Here is a 9598-nt window from a genome sequence, read left to right as displayed (position 1 = left end):
TAAATTATGTCAATCAATGTGTTTTTGTTTTTTTTTCTGGGTCACTTTGTACAACTAGCCCACTTATTTCCAGTAGGTCTGTACCCGGTGTTCTGTCGATGCAGCTAAAATTTCCTGGCTTTTCCCTTTGAAGCAAAAAAAAAAAACAGTTTTGGTTTCCATCTCTCTTATGGTCACACAGATTTCATTTCAACAAGAGGTTATTTTTAACCAAAGAAACGCTATTCTTCAGTAAAACTTACAAACCAAAAGATTATCAGTTTCAGTGTAAATACACTCCCTGAATGTGGAGGGAGAAAAAAATTAGAATCTTGACTTCTAATTAGCTCTAACTCTCCAGAAAACAAAAATAAAATCTTGCTGAAGTCAAAATAATGCCCACACTGAATAATGTTGCAAATATTTTCTTTGGCTCAGTATAGGCTTCACTGGTACACTAAATTTCCATCTGTTTAACATTTGGAAATAAGAGACAGCTGCATCTTTAATGTCTATAGGCAAGAAGCCAATAAATAATAGGGATTCAAATTGATACTGTACGTTTTCATTTGCGAGACGTATTTAGCTTACATTACTATAAGGTTCATAAGTTTGTACTATTTCTTCACATTTCAGTATGCTTGGCTTTGCTAGTTGTGTTCCTCAGCCCTGTGAAGAGCATGTGAATGTCACCTGTTTCACTTCACCATCCTGAAAGTCACTTCTTATTCTGCAGGCTTCCTTATGTGGGGTTGCCAGGTCACAGCTGGGTGATGGGAGCTGGACATTAGCTCAAGGCAGTTTGCCTCTGCTGGAGAAATTGTTAGGCAGGAAGCAGGTAGCTTTTAGAACAATCACCTAAGTCTGGAGTGAGGGTGTTGTCTCTTTTCTTTAATTGACAGTTAAGTGTGCCTCTTAAACCACCCTTTGTAGGGCCCTCAGGAGAAACCAGGAATCAGAGAAACTGTTGAGTCATTGTACTTAGTTAGCCCTTTTTAGGTGAATTAAAGTAAACTTAGCAACTTAGCTTTCTATGATACTTAATTCTCTGCTCGACCCCCAAAAATTACCATCTGCCGCTTTTTTTTTTTTTGAGCATGTAATGTCTAAAAGCACATGACTTCCAACTGAGCCTATGATGCTGAGTCTTCTCCCTAAGAATGTTTGTGAGTGTCTCCTGTTTAAAAACAGAACAGAACAGAACAAAACAAAATGAAACAAAAAACCCTTGCTTTGTTCAGAGAGGAGCTACTTTGGGAAATATCCCCAGTGTGCGCCTCGCTGGCTGCAAGAACACTGTCTTCACTTTTTTATTTCCTGGTTGTGCTTACTAACTTCGTACTCACCAAGAAGCAAACCCATTGTATCCGTTATAAAATGAGTGGACAAACCAAGAGAGCAGTGCCTTACTTAAAGGCTGTTTGAGAATAAAACTCCCTTTCTGAAATGAACACCACTGCTGCCTAGGAGGAACAGAAACCAGCAGGGCTGCCGGGAAGAGGTCTAGACTGAAGCACCTGGAAAGGACACTCCAGTCCGTCGGAGCTGCCTGCAGGCTGCTGAACGTAGTCCAGGCTCCCAGTTTATGGGAGCTGTCACCCATGCTGGGTGGGTTTTGGTGATGCAGCTGTCTTTGAGTCATTTCTGCTCCTCTAAGTGACCCCCCACCTATATTCCTCTAAATTATCCCAATAAAATACATTGGTTCACCAAATTGGACTTTGGTCTTTCCTGGGCTCTCTATGTGGGGTAAAGAGATGTGTGCCCTGTGTCTTCCCAGGAAAAGGCTTGTCACAACAATGTCAAATGGAGAAACAAGTATGTTTGCTATATAGACTTAGACAGACTTTCAGATCAGGGAAATGACTCAGTGATAAAGTTGCTTGCTGCCAAGCTTGATGGCCAGAGTTCGATCCCTGGGATTCATTCACAAAGTAGAAGCAGAGAGCCAACTCCAAAAGTTACCCTCTGGTCTTTGCACGTAGACAGACAGACAGACAGACAGACAGACAGACACACACACACACACACACACACTAATCGATGCAGTAAAATAAAGAAAAATGAAGTTAAGGACATTCTTGGTTTCAATAGCAAACAACTCCAACTTCTCTCCTAACTGCTAGACTTCATTATCTAATTGACTACTAGCACCTCTACAAGTGTTATCTAGTAGGTCTTAATAATAACAATAGCCAGGTCTACACTTTTCCTTCTCCTCGTTTCCCAAAGCTCGTTCCTCCCAGTGGAATGACAACCCTGTTCTTCTAGTGGCTTAAGTTACAAATGGGTTACATTCCTGAGTCTTCAATTTCTTTCATCCCGAATTCAATAGCAAGTGCTCTCAGTACCATTCTGCATGGGTCCAGAATCTAACCAACAATAGCTGCCATGCTAAGTTCAGCCCACTATAATCTCTCATCTACTAACTAATCTTGCTTCCATTCTTTGCATCCTACAAAAGCTCTTCTCCACACAGAAGCCAGAGTGTTCTTTTTAAAGTGTAAATTACATTGACTTTTGTTTTAAAGATCTGAGCTAAGCAGTACCCTTGTTTATTCTACTCCAATCAAACTGGCTCCCGGATTCCTGCTAATATACCAGGCTTGCCTCCTTCTCGGAGTCCACATGTGCTGCACTATTTCCCTGGGAAGTGTCTCCTCTAATGTTCCTGTTGCTTCCCTCTTATCTTCTTCAGGCTTCTGCTTGTGTGTTTTCTGCTCACCGTATAACTTTTCTTTCCCTAATATTTTACTTCCTTTCCCACAGCTCTCTAAAAACTTATGGAGGAATGTAGTATGAGTATACATTTTTAAAATTTTTATTTATTTTTATTTATGTGCGTACACTGTAGCTATCTTCAGACACACCAGAAGAGGTCATCAGATACCACTACAGATGGTTGTGAGCCACCATGTGGTTGCTGGGAACTGAACTCAGAACCTCTGGAAGAGCAGCCAGTGCTCTTAACCACTGAACCACCTCTCCAGCTCATGATTATCAAGGACAGCCCTAATTTAACCTATATCATTCAGTTATACTGTGAATAATTATTATTCACATGCTTTTGTTTGCTGAAGTGGTTGTTCTGCCCTTATCATATTTTATTTTTACAGTTTTCAGCATCTCCAATACAACCTGCTTCCCCCAATTAGAGTGTTGCTATGAATTGGCAATTTGTTTTCTTCTGTACCATCTAACACTTAGACATATCTAGAACGTGGTGTGCAAAATTAATAAATAAGCCTGGAATGGAGATGCTCAAAAATATGCATTGAGGGGTTGGGGATTTAGCTCAGTGGTAGAGCGCTTGCCTAGCAAGCGCAAGGCCCTGGGTTCGGTCCTCAGCTCCGACAAAAAAAAAAAAAAAAAATGCATTGAATAAATAAATGGCATTACTAACTACCTGATCTATATCATGTGTTCTGCTAGGATCCAGGGAGGATAAGACAAATATGGTACCCATCAGTGCACAGGCCTCATCTAAGAAATACTGATTTGACTAGCCTTGGGAAACGATCAAAAACAGATGTATAATATATACTTCATATGTGAAGTGGCTTGAGTAATTCTCAAAAATCAGTCAGGTTGAAATCCTGTGGGCTAGGCACTATTTGCCTGGTGGGAAAATCAGAGAAAAGTAGATGGTAGGCATCAGAGCAATTTTCTCTCATCTGCCAAAGTCGCAATTCTGAGTATGGACATCAATGAAAACTTAAGCTAAATACAAGAGCCCGAGTAACACAGCCAACCAGGGTCCAATAAACTTTACCCCTACATTTTGTTACTGAAAAACATAAAAAGTCTTGAGGAAGGTGTGGTGGCCCATGCCTGTAATCTAGCACTTAAGTGACAGCACAGTGAGTTTGACAGGCTAGAGCCTGTCTCAAAAAGAAAATAAAAGTCTTTACGAAGAATGCTGGGTTGTGGTTGCTATGTCTCCTGACAAGATCAGAAATGCCCCAATGGAGGAGTTACAGAAAGGACTAAAGGAGCTGAAGGGGTTTGCAACCCCATAGCAAGAACAACAATATCAACCAACCAGACTCTCTGAGCTCCCAGGGACTAAACCACCAACCAATGAGTACACATGCATGGGCCCCATAGTTCCAGCTACATATGTAGCAGAGGATGGCATTGTCCATCATCAATAGGAGAAAAAGCCCTTGGTCCTGGGAAGGGGAATGCCAGGGTGTTGAAGTGGGAGTGGGAGCATCTTCATAGAAGCAGGGGGAGGGATGAGGGGATATGGGAGAGGGGAAAAAGGATAATATTTGAAATGTAAATACATAAAATATCCAAGAAAAATAAAATTAAAAACATTAAAAACAAAACAAAAAATATTAAAGAATGATTGATGGTGCATGGGTTGAAGCTAATTTCAGAAATAAACAACACTACAAATTTCCAAAAAGATGAAGAGTGGGATCCTGAACTGGATGAAAATGAGCCACTCAAACCTACTAATTTTTTCATTTTGTAATCAAACCCGTGCACACACCTTCATTATACTCTTGGGATGAATTCCCACAGGTAGAAGGCTGCTCATTCTAATTATTTCTGTACATGCTTATTCAGACCTTTAGTTTTATTTGAGGATCTCACTTTTTTCAACATCTTAGGGTTCTGTGGCTGGAGGGATGGCTCAGCAGAGGAACTCGGGCTGCTCTTGCAGAGGACCTGGTTTATTTCCCACCATCCATCCAGAAGGCGGTTCATGCCCACCTGGAACTCCAGGCCAAGGGGTCCAACTCCCTTTTCTGGCCTCTATAGACCCCTGCAGGTGAAATTCAAATACAGACATAAAGCTTTTAGAAGCAGGCTTCCTGTTTTATGATCCTGTTCAACTTTAGATGAACTCCAAGTAGAAGTAACTGAATTCCTAAATGTTTTAAGGAATACTACTAGTACATAGTCCAAAAAGTCTAAGGCTGGTAATTTTCCCTTCTGATAACAGAATTTGCCTTCTATGGTTTTTAGCACTGTTCCTGTTTATATCTATTATGTTATTTACGACAGTTTATGCAGTCGTTTTCTTATTTATCTTATTAACCCACCTCCTTCCCGCTCTCGAGTGTTCCAAATGTTGAAGAGCTCTTGGAACAGCAGTACCTAGGGAGCTGCCATGACAGCTCCCCACCTGTCCCGAGACTGACTCAGAGATCAGGAATAGGCCTAGAAAATCGGTGGGAGGCTTTCCTAATGACAAAGAGTGGGTTCAAAAGTTTCACTATGACAAACTGAAAAAAAAAAGGGGGGGTAGCAGCCATCTTCATGTATGTCACATAAGTACTGCCTAGCAACACGTACTTGAAAAGCTATACTAAATCAATTGAAGAAGAGGTCAGGAAAATATCCAGGGAATCTCTGGGGGAATCATCTCACAGAGACCCCAGACCAACTACATTAGATATGCAGCAAGAAGTACTAAACAGGTCCATGACTGGAGTGAATGAAGAACTCACCAGACTTTCTGAATCCTAAAAAGCTAAAAGGCCAGCAGATAACCAGGCAATTTACAGATGTACATCTGAGGTAACCAGAAGAGCGAGTGAACGTGCCAAAACATTTGAACACACACTGTGTTTAGAGTCTGTGTTTAACTTTCCCCTAGGTCTTTATCTTTACCCTTGGTTTCCCAGACATAAGTACTTGTTGCCTCACTTAAGGCAGGGGCAAAAATAAGTGAGATTCAAGAGAGAGTGATTATAACTAAGAAATGTTTTTTAAAAATGTGGTAATGGTCTCCTAGCATCTTTGGAAAATAGGACTTCAAAATGTCCAGTTCCAAACGAATTCAGGAAAAACCTTCAGCTATCTGAGTCATTAATTATTCACAGAGCGTAGGAAACATGACAGCTTGAACTTAGCACTCACAGGTAAGGGGCTCCCGGTTCACTATTTGAACAAGTAGCTGTGTTCTCCTGTGATCTCAGCTTAGCGATACCAAAGGACAAAGCTGGTTTTCAAATCTCAAGCCTTTCACTGAGCTCTCTTAGTCACGCTGGTCATTGTTTCCTCTGTGCTGTGGCAACCAGAAGTAATTATCTTTCCTGGAGAAGGATGTTGGGAAATTAACTATTACGAATAATTGCAATAACAGAAAGCAACAGAATACTGATATTTAGACATTTGATAACATTTACTGTTAATGAAAATGAAAACTAGTTTCTTTGAGTCACTTGGAATTTCACAAAAGATATCTTGGTTCTCATGCTAAAGTGTATTTATTAGCATTAGGAGTACTCTAACAATAGGCTGAGGTTAATCAAGAACACAATAGTCATGAAAATTTGCACTAAAAAGAATACTTGGAAGTTAAGAATTTTCTATCCTCTACGCATATTTAAAAAATGGCTTATAAAAATACATGGTCACAAAAGGTCTACACAAACATATAACATATAGCACAGCCACATGGATGCCTCCAGTTTTAGAAATCATTCACTAAGATGCCATATGTAGCCCTCTATGTTTACTCATATTTAACCAACTGACTTGAATTGAATTTTTTTTTTTAAATGAATTGAGGGCAGTGAGATGTCAGTCACATTGAAATTCTGGGGACATAGGTTTGATCCCCAGAATCCATGTAAAGGTGGGAGGAGAGAACTGACCCCACACGTGCCATGTCTGCACCCACATACCTCCTGACACAAACACACTGTGCTGTGCACACACAGTAATAGTAATTATTATTTTTTTTAAAAAGTGAATTGACATGTTCAGTGCCAAGAAACAGTTAACCAAAACATGTTATAGTCAGCTACTTACTTAAAAGTAATTTTTCTTCTGTGTATTTTTAGAACCATTCTTGTGGGTATATATTTTGTTACTCACCACAGTATATGTATTTGTTGTCTCACTTAGCCACACCCTTGCTAACTTGTGCTAACTTGGAAAGCTATTTATAGTACAACATTAGGTAAAATAATATAAATATGCACTAGTGTCATAATGGTAAAAAAGTACTTGGAAAAAAAGGCAGAGACCATCAAAATGTTAAAATGAGACTTTGGGAGAATCAAGTTTGGATACTGCTTCTTCCTTCTACTTCCTATTCCCTTTAATAAATATTTCTTACTCTAATAGTAATCTGAGATATCAGGATTTAGCAGAAATGGTATAGGAGTTGATACAGTAGTTTGCAACAGCTCTTTGTGTACTTCTAATACACTAAGTCAAGTTACCATTTCACTGGTAAATCGTGAGCAAGAACATTCAGTAGAAGGTAACTTGTGAGTTTATGTACTAGCTAAATCTATGTTCAGCTACACATTCTAGGTGGAAGTGGAGACAAATTCAGGTTTATCTGGGGAACAGAAGCAGCCATTTTAGGACTGCCAGAGCAGCTTCAGAATATCATGAGTGACCCAGGCTCCTCCTTTCTTTCCAAGCATCCCCAGCCTATGGCTTCCGGCTTCATGTTTCTCACATTATGTCCTCTTATTTTTGTCATGAGACACTATTTCTATCTATGTGTCAAAAGAGAAGGGCGGTGAGGGAAGGAGAGGCTCACTATTAGGAAAAGCAATGCTTTCCTAGCAATTGAGCAGTTTCTGGAATGGTCTCCTTACAGGAAGCATAACTGCATGAGATCTAGGGAGATAAATTTTTCAGCCAGGCTTCACCCTTCTTCCTCAAGACAAGAAAAATAAGAAGACTCCAAATACTTTTAATAAAGGAGAAAAGTTCATCAGGAACTTCATGGCCCCATTCACCCCTCTTCTCATTCAAGGAATATAATCTTACCCTTCCTAGAATAGCCCAGAATGCCAGTCAGTTATGATAGGGAGCTCAGAGTGCAGTCTGGTACTTCCTGTCATGTGTGTGAATTCATGCTCACATCAGCAGCATATATAGTAAGAAAAGATTAGCATGGGCCCTGTGCAAGAATGGCATAAAAATTCATGAAGCATTGTATAATTTTAAAGTTTCATATTCCAAATTTAAAAGTCCTTAATTTTATATGTATGATATTTTGCCTACGTGTCTGTATGTGTACCATGTTTGTGCCTAATACCCATGGAGGTCAGAAGAGGGCATCAGATCCTCTAGAAATCGTTGTTAGCTTCTGAGAACTGCACATAGGTCCTCCAACACAGCATCAAGTGCTCTTAAGTACTGACTTAGCCATCTTTCCAGCCCTCCATCTCCAACTTTTTAAAGAGTATGAGTTTCCGTTTTCTAGAGACCGATATTTAAACAATAAACTAGCTCTGAAACTACCTCTAATTATCAACTCTTTATTGAATTAAGATGTTATCCTTCTCAGACATTGAACTTGGTCATGTGATTTGTTTGGGTCAGTGACATATTAGTAATCATATTGCGTGCATATATTAAGGCTTGTTCTCTTGGAATGCCCCCTCTTGTAATTCAGATTATCATTTTATGAGGAAGCCTCAATCAGCCAGGTGGAGAAGCCTTCTTTTTCTCTAGCATTCTTAGCTTCCACCTTTGCCTTTTCCACATTATTGTCTGCTTATTTTGCCTGAGACACTAGCTAGCTTCAACCTCATGTTCTAAGTTGATTTCAGTTAGACTAGCCAAGCCCAGCCATCATGCCATACAGATGAGCTACTGGTACTATGTCCCGATGAAATTCCTAAGCAGAGTCCAGCATCATGAACAAATCAGTTATGGTTTTAAATAACTATGTTTGGGGGGCTGATTTGTACATAGCAGTAATTGAAACATTACTAAAAGTATAAAGAATGTATAAAAATTGTTAGAATGGAATTTTAAAAACAGCATGAAAGAAAAGCAAACAAACAAAATAGATGAGACAAAAAATAAGCACTAAAATGATAAATTTAAACCCAAATATGGCATGTCCGACCTCAGACATGAGGGCTGTAAGTGTGTGTCCCAGGATCAACTTTGGATGCAACCCAACATAAAACCGTAAACTTAAACAATTGTTTTTGCAAAAATTTTTTGATAGTTTTAAGTTGGCAGGTGAAGTTGGTACAATTTTTAAGAGTTGGAAATACTACAATCTTATAATTTTTTTAAACTAGAGTTTCACTTTGCTTATGTACTAGTTTCTGAATTCTGCCCCAACCTTTCCACTTTAGTTTGAAGGCCTTGACTTGATGCAATTTGAAACAATACTACTGGGTGATCTTTAATCTGGGTTAGTAGTGCCATAAAATTTGGGAACTACATCCTCTTTTTAGCATATTTTTCCAGAATTCCATTTTTTTTTGGAATAACTGATCTTTTAATTTTTCTGAAATTCGGATTATACTAATTTAATATAATGTTTATTTCCTGCTGAAAAAAAAGCTATTGAATACATGAAGTTACAATCCAGATGATAGTTTCATGTATATTTTTGAGGTTAACTCTCGGTTCCCTAAGTCTCTACGAGGGCAGGCGTGGGGCCTGAGTGATGAAGGTTGTAGTTCTAAACCTAGTACAAGCTCGGCGCGTAATAGGTGCTCTGACTTGTTAAATGAATTAGTCACTACGGGTGTCCGTGGGCTGTAAAACACGCGCATAGGCATCTCTATTGTCAAAACCCTAACACTGGCTTCCCCTAGCGGAGGCTGAGTTGGTGTCCGAGAACAGGCGGCGGGGCGGGCGCAGCCTTCCCGCCCGTAGGGCGCGGGGC

The 9598-nt window shown here is 39.6% G+C and overlaps 1 pseudogene; it reads left to right on the top strand.

Moving 5' to 3' along the window:
* Positions 1-7817: 7817 nt before the first annotated feature.
* Positions 7818-7909, top strand: LOC116897450 (annotated as a pseudogene).
* Positions 7910-9598: the final 1689 nt, after the last annotated feature.

Source organism: Rattus rattus, chromosome 3 (genome assembly GCF_011064425.1).
Source record: "Rattus rattus isolate New Zealand chromosome 3, Rrattus_CSIRO_v1, whole genome shotgun sequence".
Taxonomy (NCBI): Eukaryota; Metazoa; Chordata; class Mammalia; order Rodentia; family Muridae; genus Rattus; species Rattus rattus.
This window is presented reverse-complemented; position numbering and strand designations above follow the sequence as displayed.